Source organism: Saimiri boliviensis, chromosome 11, assembly GCF_048565385.1.
Source record: "Saimiri boliviensis isolate mSaiBol1 chromosome 11, mSaiBol1.pri, whole genome shotgun sequence".
Taxonomy (NCBI): domain Eukaryota; kingdom Metazoa; phylum Chordata; class Mammalia; order Primates; family Cebidae; genus Saimiri; species Saimiri boliviensis.
The window spans coordinates 40,432,557-40,446,067 of record NC_133459.1 but is presented as its reverse complement, the minus strand read 5'-3'; the positions used below and the strand labels follow the sequence as shown (position 1 = coordinate 40,446,067).

At 48.1% G+C, this 13,511-nt stretch overlaps 1 protein-coding gene across 5 annotated transcripts in view; it reads left to right on the top strand.

Moving 5' to 3' along the window:
• Positions 1-13,511, top strand: part of HIVEP3 (HIVEP zinc finger 3) — a 518,797-nt gene that overhangs the window by 328,327 nt on the left and 176,959 nt on the right. For all 5 annotated transcript variants that reach the window (XM_074380630.1, XM_074380632.1, XM_074380631.1 and 2 more), the window contains one exon: positions 2,053-2,132. The gene's annotated coding sequence lies outside the window, so the exon portion shown is untranslated. The remainder of the gene's footprint in view (positions 1-2,052; positions 2,133-13,511) is intronic.

Genomic DNA, 13,511 nt, shown 5'->3' with positions numbered 1-13,511 from the left:
TCCAAGACTGTTTCAGCAATCATTTATTAATGTCTGCTGGGAGACCGGCCTTGTGCTAGACTCTGCTGGGACACAAAGACGAATTTTAAATGGACTCTCCCCTTAAGAGCTCATAGGCCAGGAGGAGAAATCGTATTAAAAATAATGGTAATAGCCGGGCGCGGTGGCTCACGCCTGTAATCCCAGCACTTTCGGAGGCTGAGGCAAGTGGATCATGAAGTCAAGAGATCAAGACCATCCTGGTCAACAAGGTGAAACCCCGTCTCTACTAAAAATACAAAAATTAGCTGGGCATGGTGGCATGCACCTGTAGTCCCAGCTACTCGCGAGGCTGAGGGAGGAGAATTGCTTGAACCCAGGAGGTGGAGGTTGCGGTAAGCCAAGATCGCGCCATTGCACTCCAGTCTGGGTAACAAGAGCAAAACTCTGTCTCAAATAATAAAAAAAATAATAATAATGGTAATAATAATAACAATATTGCAAACAATAATAACCTGCAGTATCTGAGCATTTACCACATGACAGATGTTGTACTGAGGTTTTATGTACATCAATTTATTTAGTCATTACAATTCAATGAATTACTAAAAATACACTTCCTGTTTTACATATGGGGAAACAAATTCAGAGAGGTTAAATAACTTACCCAAGTTCACACAACTCTGAAATTACAGAGCTGGGCGTGAACCAAAGAAAGAAAATGTGGATACAATAACTCTATTATAAAGTAGAAACTACTGTGTACCCTAGCACAGGGGCAAGGGCAGGCTTCTCAAGGTTCAGTAACAGACGGGAAGCAAGACGGTGATGCTGCTGCTGCTGTTATTGACAGTAATGATATTGATGTTGATAGGGATGATGGTGATGATGATGGTAGTGGTGATAATCCTCAGCTGCCCATTTGTTGAGCTTCTGCTTTGTGCCAGGCCCTTACCTGGGTGCTTTCTACTATCTCATTTAATCCTCATAACAACCTTCCGATGTCAGGATTACATCTCCATCTTACTCTTAGAACAGATGGCCTCCCTAAGGGCACACATCCAGTGTGGCCTGGGCTTAAGCTTAAGTGTACCTCACTGCAGAGCTGCGACTCTTCCCTGAACCAGGATCCCTAACCTTTGGACCAGAGGGCTGGGCATCTCAGAGATGCTTCATAAATGTCTGTTGAATGAATATTGAAGGAATGGATCCCCAAGGACTCAAAGCCTTAAGCCCAGAAGACATAAATAACATGTCTCAAATGAGTATACATGCAACCATAATTTAAATATATGTAGTTGTGTTATAATTACTAAAAGACAAGTTAATTATAAAGCATTAGTTCATTGTAACTTTTGTACTGCTTATTCTCTCAACGAGAAGATAATAGGTATAGAGTTACCATCAGGAGGAGTTTGGAGAAATAATTTCATACAGAGAGGTCCTTGAACTGAAAATGGTAGGAACATTCTGCCATGCTCCATGGCTTAACCAAGGTGCTTTGCACAGCACCTGGCACAGAGGTCACTTGGAGAAGGGGGGCGACCCACCAGCCTGTGGCATTTGTCCTGGGTCTACCCATGCCTCTCTTACTGGATCTAGGCTGTCACTCTCAGGGACTTCATCTCCATGAGGACCTGATGCCAGCATCTAACAACTTTCCCAAATGGCTGTTGAACGCTTGCCTTAATGAATGAATAATGAAAGCAAGAATGAGTGAATTACAATGAACAGTGCTTAGGGAACCCACAAAGGGTGCTTTCCCCGAGGAATGTTTGAAAGTGGGAGTTCCTCCAGCCTCAGGCCTGAGCACAGGACCAACATGCCTGCGGGGTTCCCAGGGACAGACAACTTGTGACTTTTAGCTCTGCGCTGGGGTTTTGAGGCTGTGGTTACATCCCAGGTTACATCCCTGCTCTCGACCTTGTCATAACCATGTTGGGGAAGGGGTGGTGGCTGGAGCTTTGCTTTCAGCAAGGCTGTGCTCACCATTTTTGGATGCATTTTTCAAACTCAGATGAAAGTTGACAGATGGCAGTGGCATAATATTCTCACTTTCTCTACTTCCCACAGGCCTCCCTCCAACACAGTTCTCCAAGCTCTAGAAATCTCTGACACATCTCGACCATGAGACCACGGCTGGCTTTTGGCAGGTGAGTGCTCCCCAATCCCCTGCCATACCTCAGGACACAGGGCAATTTCAGCACAGCCCAAAGGCCACTTAGGCTGTGTTTTGAGGCCAGGAGGTAGACGGGGTGACCTTAGCCTCGAGCAGGAGAATGGAGCCCCACAGTCTACTGAGACTTCAGGAAAAAGCCACCCAAATACCCTGAATCCTGCAGCTGGCATTTCTGCAAATGGCAATAGGAGAGTCCTAGGCTGAGAGCCAAGGGAAATGCTTCTGACCCCAGGTCTGCCTTTATTGCTCAGGAAAATCTCAAGCAAGCACCTCCTTTCTGGGTCTCTGTTTCCTTGTCTGCAAAGTGTGGGAGTGGGACTCGGTGAACCCAGTAGGGCTCAAGCTGAGGCCGTGGGCTGCAAGGAGGGAAGTGGGGCTGGCGCTGCAGCTGTGTACCACATCCTTAGGATTCAGTCTCTGTTTGACTGCTCTGTGGACTTTACAACCACAGAAACCCTGGAGTGGGCTGTGTGTTCACCTTGTGGGTCTATGCGTGCATTTTGGGGAGGGACCTGTATTCCTCCCAGTTAATGCTGCTTGAAGTCAAACTCAGACGCAATCAGCAGCCCGACACCTGCCCTCTCGTGGCTTGGTCATCTGGACATCATTTATTGGGTGTTGTGCTCTATCCTCTGTGCTGGGCACTGAGGCACAGAGATGAACAAATCATGGCGTTGTCCTCAAGAAGCTTCCGCTCCAGCAGAGGAGATCCATGTGCAAATAGCCACAGAACAGCAAAACCTGTGAAGGCAGGAGGGTTCTATTCTGTGGGGGTTTGGTTGCGAGGTAGTTCAAGGAAGACTATTTGAAGGTGACACTTGAACTTGGCTCTGACGGATGAGAAGTTCATCAGGTGAAAAATGAATGAAGAGTGTTCTGAGCCAAAGGGACAGTAAGCGGAGCAGTGGAGTCGCTGGGACGCAGGGGCCCAAGAGGAGGAGGGTGGGAGTGAGGCTGAGAGAGCGGCAGGATTTTGGGGTCAGCCAGGAGCTCGGGCTAGGTCCTTCACAAGGAGGGAAGGGAGACAGTCAGCCCTATGGCTGAGAGAGGGCTTTAGCGGGGTGTGGGAGGGTGGGGAGGAGGGTGGTGGGGAGGCTGAGATGAGAGGAGGCTCACATGTCAGAACCTACAGAACCTCACAGGGGCCCGGGGCAGGACACCGCATGCCGAAGCATCTGTGGCCTCGGCTCTCACTGGCTCAGGCATCCCTCTGCATCCTTTCAGGTCCCCGGGGTTCCCGCCCTGTGTCGGGCTGCCACTCCCGCCACTGGACTGCTTCTCTTCTGCCCTTCCCACACCCACCCACTGTCCCCCTCTCCTGCCCCTGAAGGACAGCAGCCTGCCCCCTCCTGGGCAGCAATCCTGTAAGCATTCAATGCTGTCCCCAAGGCCCCTGAAACCTTTTTTATTATAGCAAGGTTGTGGTGTTCAAAGTGCTGTGGGGGACTGTAGAGGAGGTGGCAGCCAGAGGACGGAAGCAGGGTGGGCACCATAAGGAGGGAATCTGTGCCAGAGGATAATGATGAGAATATTTATAGCAACTGAGGTTTGTTGAGCACTTACTAGCGTGGTTTCTGCGTGGTGGAGAATAGCTGACAGTTTCCTCTCTTGGTAGAACTCAGAACACTTTCACACCTCATCTCCAGGAGTATAGAAAGAGTAGGTTCTGGGGCCAGAGAGCCTGCTGCAACCCTGCCCCACTCTTCCTTTGAGGAGCAGTGGGACCATCAGAGCCTCAGCAGGGCCTGTCCATATAAAATACTCAGCTTTTGCGGTGGTGCCAGAGTCCAACGCAAGAGCTCCAGTAAGAGGCCAGCACGGTGTGCACCAGGCGGTCAACACTTACTTTCGGGGCTCCCCTGCCAACTCTGCCCTGTGATGGAGTGACTGGCAGCTGATGGGCAGTGCTGACCTCGAGCCATCTGTGAGTTTTGTGTTCAGAAAGTGGCATGTGCAGTCAACACGCGTGCCCTAACAGGAGGTCAGGCCAACGGGCTTGACTTTCCTTTGAAAAGTACACTCAGCAGAGCTTTCCTGACACCCTCCTATCCTGGCATTGGTGGTCACTGGGGGCCTAAAAAAGAGCAAGATGGCCCCTTCTCCAGAAGGGACACACAGACACAGGAATAGCCCCACAGGCCCATGGCAGAAACCAGAGCCCAGGAGAGAGGGAGCCACATTCAGTGGGGGCTGTGGCTAGGAGAAGCATTGTAGGAGCGAGGTCATGAGCACTGGCACCAGAAGGATCCATGGGAGTTCTCAGGTCAGCAGGGGGAGGGCAGGGGGCCCTCGTAGAGAAAGGCATGGCACGGCATGGTATGTTGGGGTGTCGGTAGTCTTTTCCATGTCCTGCCCAATGGGACTCCGTGTCACAGGGGAGCATTCATGGAAGCTTAGCACCCAGCCCCTCATCAACTTGATCCTCATCAGAAAGGTCACACCCAGGGACAGGCCCCACAGTTCATGGGCCACATAGATGAGCTCCATGGTAAGGCCAGATCTGCAGCCTCTAATGCCTCTAAGACTTTTCTTGATTGGAGCTGAGGGCACACGCTACCTGCAAATGGTGACGTGATCCAGGTGATATTATTTGTACTGGGTGCTGGAATAGAGATGACTAAACTAGGTCCCTACCCAGGTAGAGAGAAGGAGGGAATGGGGCCTCAGACACCTGTACTGCATGCCCATCAGTGTTCTCTGGAGGGGTGTTCAAAGTGCTGTGGGACTATAGAGGAGGTGGCAGTTAGGGGACAGAAGCAGGGTGGGCACCCTAAGGAGGGAATCTCAGCCACAGAGTAATGATGAGAATATTTATAGCGACCGAGGTTTATTGAGCACTTACTACATGCCAGGCACTGTTCCCAAGGAGCTTCATACAGACGTACACTCCACCCACACTTGTCTGTGAGGCAGGTGCCGTTTCCATCCTCTCCTACAGATGACAACTGATGCACAGAGAGACTGTGACTGGCCCAAACACACAGCGCTGGGAAGTGGCTTGGCCAGGGTGAGCCTAGACAGTCTGAGCCCAGAGTCTATACTTGAATGACCCTGGGGAGCCTTTCTTTGAGCACTAGAGGCACCTACAGGGTTGATACTGTGTCCGTTTTGCTCCAGCACCTTGTGGGTCCTCAGTTACAATGTGTTCACCAGTAAGAACGCACCAATGCCTGGAGGAACCGGGCCCTGGGCGGCTCGGTGCAGTCTACGAGGGTAGAGATGGCGCTTGTGCAGAGGGGGGAGCTGGAGCAAGGGCCTCGGGTCAGGGCCCCTGGTGTTGCTCTGGGACTACCACTTCCCCAGAAGCACTGGAAGGCTGAGTTTAGATAGCAGCCTCTCCAGCCAACTCCCTCGCGCCGCGCCCTGTCCCAAAGGCCTGGCATCTGCCAGCCAGTCCCACCTTAGGATTTGCTGTGCCCTTTGTGCTCCCGAGTTATGATTTGTTACCCGTTCTCTCGGAGGCTGCCATGGGCAGCTCTGGGAAGATGACCGTGAGCCGGCCAGGGCTGAGGAAGGTGTGCGCCTGAGGGGCTCAGGAAAGAATTCAAACCCCCTCCCTTAAGGGGTTTGCTTGGTGAATGTTTGAGACTTCAAGGAGCAGGGTGTTTTTGTTGTTGTTTTGTTCTGTTCTCTTTTCAAAGGCCCTTCCTGCCTTTAAGCTCAGTGGGCTGTGGGTGGAAAGCTAGGATTGGGGTTTGGCTCTATGGCTTCCTAGCTGGTCATCTTTGAGTGAATCAGTTCACTTCTCTAAACCTCAGTTTTCATCTTCATCAAGTGGGAATAAACCAACTACAGAATTAAATGGGGCAAGGCTTGGGAAACTCCAGTGCAACACCAGCCTCAGTGAAAATCTGTCTCTCTGCTTCCTGCTTTGCTTCTGGGGCCTCCGTCTCCTCCACGCAAGGCAGGGTTGGAGAATGCTGATCTTTAACACCAACCAGCTGTATAAATATATTCACACCCATATACCACATGTCGTGAGCATACACAGTTTAATCATTTTATACATTTGATAGGAATATATAACTTATAGCATCTTCCTGTGTTTTCTTCTGATTATACAAGTAATACATATGTATTTAGAAAATTTTGGAAAGTAGAGGAAAGACAGTTCACCTACTATTCCACAACCATGACTGAGGCTATTTCATGAATTCCTCTTCCACTTTTTTTTTTCTATGCACATACACAGATTTTTTTAAAATAAAGTTTTTGGAATTATACTCACATTCTATTTTTTAACTCAAGCTGGGCTATTGAGCCAGGCTGCTGCACAGGGCCGTCTGTTTCTGTGCCCGGGAGGAACCAGAGGCTGCAGCTGCCACAGCGGTTTGGTGCCCATCTGCCGCACTCCTGCCCGGGCGGCTGCTCGGAGGCGTCTGACCTTCGGATGTTCAGTGTCTCCGGCGGGTGCACATCTGACACTAATTTTAGCTTGGCCTCTCAGGCTCACTGGCCTTGGGGCCTGCACATAATGGGCACCTTATGTAGACAGCTGTCAACAGTTCAGGAAGACGTGTCCTACCTTAAAATGTTCCTCGTCACCTGTCAGCACTGTGCTCGTGGAGAACAAGCCGGCTCCGTGTTCCTTCTTCCACCAGGAAGGAGCTGTTGTTGACGTTTGTGGCCCAGCAGGCAGCGCCCGGTGGCCAGGTGGCCCACCAAACACACAGGAGATTGCTTCTCTGGATGGGGTCGTGTTTTGACAGGACAGGCTTTGATTGTGGCAGGAACGGCTGAGAGAGACATCCCGAGACTCTGTGGGCTGTGGGGCATCTGAAGTGCCCTCAGAGGTGTGCCCTGATCTTCGGGAGTCTCACCCTCATGCCTCACATTTGTCAAATAGGTACAAGTGTACAATGTCATTCGATAACCCATTTTGTCCTGAAGACAGCCCTGTGTGTTAGGTGGCAGTATTCCCATTTGACAGATGAGGAAACTGAGGTTGAGATGGGGCAGAACATTACTTACTGCTGAGTGATGTTCCATGGATGTATCAGTTTGTTTAACCATTCACCTTCTGAAGGCCATCTGGGTGGTTTGTAGTTTTTGGTTATTATGAATAAAGCTGATATAAACGTTAGTGTATAGGTTTCTTTTTTTTTTTTTTTTTTTTTTTTTTGAAGACAGGGTCTGGCTCTGTCACCCAGGCTGGAGTGCAGTGGCCTGATCTTGGCTCACTGCAGCATCTGTCTCCTGGGCTCAAGCCATCTTCTTACTTCAGCCTTCCAAGTAGCTGAGATTACAAGTGCATGCCACAATGCCCAGCCAGTTTGTGTATTTTTAGTAGAGACTAGGTTTTGCTATGTTGCCCAGGCTAGTCTTGAACTCCTGGGCTGAAAGTAATTTGCCTGCCCCAGCCTCCTAAAGGGCTGGGATTATAGGCGTGAGCCACTGCACTTGGCCCATTTAAGTCTGAATTTCTCTGGGACGAATGCCCAGGAGTGCAGTTTTGGGGTCACATGGGAGTTACATGTTTAGGTTTTTAAGGAACTGTACACTGTTTTCTGCAGTGGCGGCACCATTTTTTATTTCCACCAGCAATGTGTAAGATCCAGATTTTCAACCGGCAATGTGTAAGATCCAGATTTTCCATTGGCAATGTGTAAGATCCAGGTGATTATTTTCTCACCAGCAATTGGTGCCACCATTTCTCATTCTAGCTGTTTTGATAGGTGTATGGTCATATTCCTTTCATTTGCTGAAGGTCACACAGCAAGATGGGGACAGGAAATTGACCATGGACGTGGGTCTCTCACTCAAGTCCAGGGCTCTTTCTGTTCATCAGCACCATAGGTAGGCAGTTCCTCCAGGGCCACAGCCATCTGCTTCAATCCTTATGTTGGTATTATTTGTCCAAAATGGAAACACTTTAATGTTCACCTGAAAAAGAATTTGTGTTTATTGAAAATGAATCTACCTGGTTGGTCTGTTTCTAAAGCACAAATCTAACCATGGCAGGCTGTTGCTTCAAAATGCAGGGCGTCTCCCTCTGTCCACACAATGAAGCCCAGATGCCCTTACCTGACATCCAACCTCCACAACCTGCTGCCAGCTGACCCCCCAAACCTGCGCACCCTCAGCATTAGAGATCTCTATTGTGGCTCTTGGGCAGGGTTGGGGGTTTTCCTTCTGATTCACCTTTTCACCAGAACGGAGCTGCAGGAAGCAGGCGACTTGTAGGCTACTCATCTCCATGTCCCTGGGGCCAGTAAATGTATTGGTCTCCAACCCATGGTCCTTCATGAGAAATCTGAGCTCTAATCCAGGCTTAGAAATAAGCTGAGGCCTGCCCAGCCGCTGCCAGCCTGATAAGGAAGTGGCTGCTTGGCAGCACTCCCAGAAGGGGTCTGCAGGGCTGAGTCAAAAAGCCGCAACCCTGGGCAGGCAAGGAGGAGGACTCTGGAGGGCTGTCCCCAGATACGTGCTGGAGACGAATACCTCACCTCCATGGCGAGCCCTCTACCTCCCCCATCCTCCACTCTCTCTGTAGCAATAATCATGCCTGTGTGATATGCCGCTTGCCTGACAGGAGCTCTTTGACCCAAACTCTTTAGGAATGATTCACAGAAGCAGTGTCATACAGCTCTGGGGGGAACAAGTTTTCTAGGGACTGTCTTGATTTAGTTCAGCAGGACCCTTGCTCGGGCCACAGCCCCTCAACTTCCTGGACTCTGGTGCTCTGGAGGTTATTATAGGAGAGGCAAGGTTTTTAGAGTCCCACAGCCCTGGGTTCAGCTAACTGGTCCTACCACTTACTAGGTAGGGTTACATCTCTCTGAGACTCAATTTCCTCACTTGCAAAATGGGACTAGTGATCCCAGCTTTCAGGGTGTGGTATCCTGTGGGTAAAAGTCTGGCACAGTGGCAGGCACATGGTGAATAACTGTGCTCCTTCTCCTGGAGGCCTTTCAGGGCCTGAGAGCCTGCCTGAGGAACGCCCTGCTGCTTGATGAGGGTGGCAGTCCCTGGGGACAGGCGCTGGGGCAGGTTGCACGTGGCACACAGTCTCATAGTGAGCCGCTCCTCTCACTCCAACACGTTCTTAGGAGTTTAGCCAAAGACAAATCTCTTGTTTTCTAATGAAAACCTATGAAAGAGGGTTTTTGTCATCAATGAATTTCATTTCACAATCAGCTTTCCAGGAGGGCATCTTTCATTCACTTGTTCATTCATTCATTCACCCTGCAAATACCTCCTGAGCCCTGACCACCTGCCAAGTAGTTGTAGGAAGTGTATGACTAGGCCATGCAAGGACCCTGCCTTCAAGGAGCTTACTGTCTAAGCAGTAATTATAATTTTGGGTGAAAAAGTCAGGTGTGGCATGCAAAAGGCTGAGTCCTGAGGAGGGAGAGATTGGAAAAGACTCCTGCAGGGCTGATTAGAAAAGCTTTCATCAAGAAGGTGGTACCACAATAAGGCAGTTAGAAGGCGTGGAGGGAAAAAAACTTCATTCTCCAAAGAAATAAAAGCATAAAATAACAAAGAATCAACTGAAGAAAGTATCATAAATTGTTTCTATAAATAAAATTGAATCTCCATCAAAATCCCAACAAAAATTTTTTATAAAATGGTTACAAAGTACATCTGGAAAAATAAACATGGATGAACGGCCTAGAAAACAAATCAGTGTTGGTACAGAAATAGCCGCGTGGTTCAAGGAACAGAGAGCCCAGAAGTTGATATCAATGTCGGTGAGGACTACTATGTGAATGCATGGCCTTGAGAATTAGAGATGAAAATCAGATGATTCCTGATGTGTTCTAAAAACAACCAGCGAGCTATTTGTAGGGAGGGAAGGGAATACAACTGGCTCACTAACTCAGTTCCTGCACCAATATAAATTCCAAGGCAATTAAAAAACATGAAACCGTAATGGTACTAAAAGAAAGACAATGAGGGAATATTTGTATCATACTGGGATGACGAATGCCTCCTTACACGTAAAATCAAATCCAGAAACTGCGAAAGAAGACAATTAAAAACCCTATGGGCAAAAACCCCACAATAACCAGGTTAAAGGATGATAACAAATTAAGAAAAGTATTTCAGCGTAGGCATGATGGATTAAAGGTTAGCAGCACTAATACACAAAGAGCTCTTACAAGTGAAGTATTAGATAAAGACAAATTGCCAGCAGAAAAATGGGCAGGGGCAATGAACAAGCAATTCACAAATGACAAAATACAGAGGATAGAAAGCATGTGGAGAGCAGTTACCCAGGAGAAAAGGATACATGTTAAAGAATCAAAGTGTGCTTTGGGGGCCATTTCAAAGAATGAAAATACTTGGGGAAATGCAGAATGAGAGACAGGAACACCAGAGCACTGTTTAGTGGGTCACAAATTGATACACATTTTCTGGAGGGGCGATTATGTATCAGTACTTTGAAATGTCTCCACCGTTCAACTCTGTAGTTCACTTCTAAACAGGCATCCTAAAAGGCCCAGGATTGTGTAGGAAAGCAGCAGAGCACACTGAGGGTGTGAAGTCTGAGATCAGAGAGACCTTGTTTCAAGCCACCCGGCCCTGGAGAAGTTCCTTCACATCTCTAAGCATCCAAGTCCTCGTCTGCAAAGTGGGCGTAATAATAATACCATTTTCATAGGCTTGTGGCAAAATTAAATGCGATAATACTTATAAAGCTCTTAGCAGAGGTGGGGCCCATAATAGGTGCTGAATAAATGCTAGCTCTTTTATTATTACCAACGAAGATGTTCATCACAGTATTGTTTATAATAGTGAATAATGGGAAGCAACCAAATCGTCCATCAATAGGGAGCTACAGGTTATTCATTACAGAAACGTGCACAGTGGTGCAGCCATCTGAGGACCTGTATTTACGAAAATGGAAAGATGCCTTTGACATAGTAACCTATGATTTTTTTTAAGTATCAAAAGGGTATAGACCGTCCATTCCAAGTTGCATAGAAGCATACATCCATATATCTAGAAAGATGTCATTGATTCTTGTTATTCATAGTAGTTATGTTCTATAATCCCAGCACTTTAGGAAGCTGAGGTGGGTGGATCACTTGAGGTCAGGAGTTCAAGACTAGCCTGGCCAACACGAGGAAACTTCGTCTCTGCTAAACATACAAAAATTAGCTGGTTATGGTGGCACAGGCCTGTAATCCCAGCCACTCAGGAGGCTGAGGCAGGAAAATCGCTTGAACTCAGGAGGCAGAGGTTGCGGTGAGCCGAGATCGTGCCACTGAACTCTAGCCTGGGTGACAGAACAAGCCTCTGTCTCAAAAAAAAAAAAAGAAAAACAAAATTCACCACTCTCCACATCCACAAATGACTGTGAATTTAAGTATTGATTTGGAGGTCACAAATAAATTTTATCAAGTAGGTAAATTTGCAAATGCAGAATCTGTGAATAATGAGGATTCACTATATCTAAAAAGATGGTGTTTTCATCCATTTGGGCTGCTATAACAAAATACCATAAACCGACTGGCTTAGAAACACAGACATCTATTTCTTAACAGTTCTTGAGGCTGGGAAATCCAAGATAAGGAGGATTCATGATCTGATGAGGCTCTACTGTCTGATTCATAGGCATCACCTTTTTTGCTGTGTCCTCACATGGTAGAGGGGATGAGAGCTCTTTCTCTGGCCTCTTTTATAAGGGTACTAATCCCGTTCATGAAGATTCTGCCCCCAGAACCTAATCACCTCGCAGAGGCCCCACCTCCTAACACTATCACCTTGATGGTCAGGATTTCAACGTAATGAATTTTGAAGTGATACAAACATTCAGTTATAGCAGATGATCATGCCAGTAGTTACCTGAGAGTCAGGATTTAAGGGGATTTTTTTCTCTTCTTCTTTAGACTAAAAATGCTTTAACTTTTTACAGTGGATACATATTATACGATCCATCAAAGCAAAAAAGCTATTTTTAATTTCGAAAGAAAACTTGTTACTGATGGCACTCCCTTGTCAAAATAAAAATCCTTACTCATTAGAGTAATACAGTTAACACTTTTATGTATTGCTTGCTATGTGCCACACAGACATCTAAGCCCTTTCCATATGTTGATACATGTAGTAGAGTCTTCTCACCAAGAAGCTCCTTGAGATGGATTCTATTATTATCCCCATTTTATAGCTGAGACAAACAGAGGTCAGATAACTTGCCCAAGCTCACAGCCAGTAAAGAGCAGAGTCTGGATTTGAACCCAGGAATTCTGACTCCAGCATCCATGCTTTCTTTTTTTGTTGTTGTTTTTGAGATGGAGTTTCAAACTTGTCACCCAGGCTGGAGTGCAATGGCACGATCTCGGCTCACTGCAACCTCTGCCTCCTGGGTTCAAGTGATTGTCCTGTCTTAGCCTCCCGAGTAGCTAGGATTATAAGCACCTGCCACCACACCTGGCTAATTTTTGTATTTTTAGTAGAGATGGGGTTTCACCATGTTGGCCAGGCTGGTCTTGAGCTCCTAACCTCAGGTGATCTGCCTCCCTTAGCATCCCAAAGTGCTGGGATTACAGATGTGAGCCCCTGCACCTGACCTAATTTTTGTATTTTTAATAGAGACAGGGTTTCACCATGTTGGCCAGGCTGGTCTCAAACTCCTGACCTCAGGTGATCCACCTGCCTCGGCCTCCCAAAGTGCTGGGATCACAGGCATGAGTCACTGCATGGCCAGAATCCATGCTTTCAGCCAACAATATGTGAGTTCTGCTCCATCCCAAGCCTGGCACAGGTCTCTGGAGATGCCCGGGAGGATCTGACTAGGTTCCTGGCCCAAGGTACTTCCGGTCTAGGTTGAAGGCAGTGGCAAGGGTGCACCAGGCACTTCAGGCTCATGGAAGCGGGGTGCTCCCCATCCCAGGCTGAGGACCCAGGGAAGGCATTTCTAGCCTAGCATCCAGTGTCTCCACAGTCTCCCGCCCTTCTTTCTCACTTCTTTGCAGGCACACCCTCCCACCAGAGTGCCCCTGCCACACCCAGCCGTCCCCTGCCACTTCTCTGAGACAAGGCTCAGCTCAAACGCCGTCTTCTTCCTCCAGCCATCAGGACGAAGCAAGGGCTTCTTCCCCTGACCTCCCTACACCTGATTCCTCTCTGTTTTGGAACTGCTTGGTCATTGTCTTTCTACTCACCTGTCCACACTCCCCCATCATAAGCTGGTTTTGGAAACCTTTTTCCCCCAGTACCCAACACAACCCTCACACATGTTATCCAGCAATACAAGTGGATTGAATGAAGAAATGAACAAACATGTGGAAATACCTAAGATCTGAGACTCCCAAAGACCTAGGCACACGGGACTGTGGCAAAGTAGGTGTCGACGGCTGCCAAGGCCCCAGAGGACCCTGGAGGCCTGAGCTGTCTGGCTAGA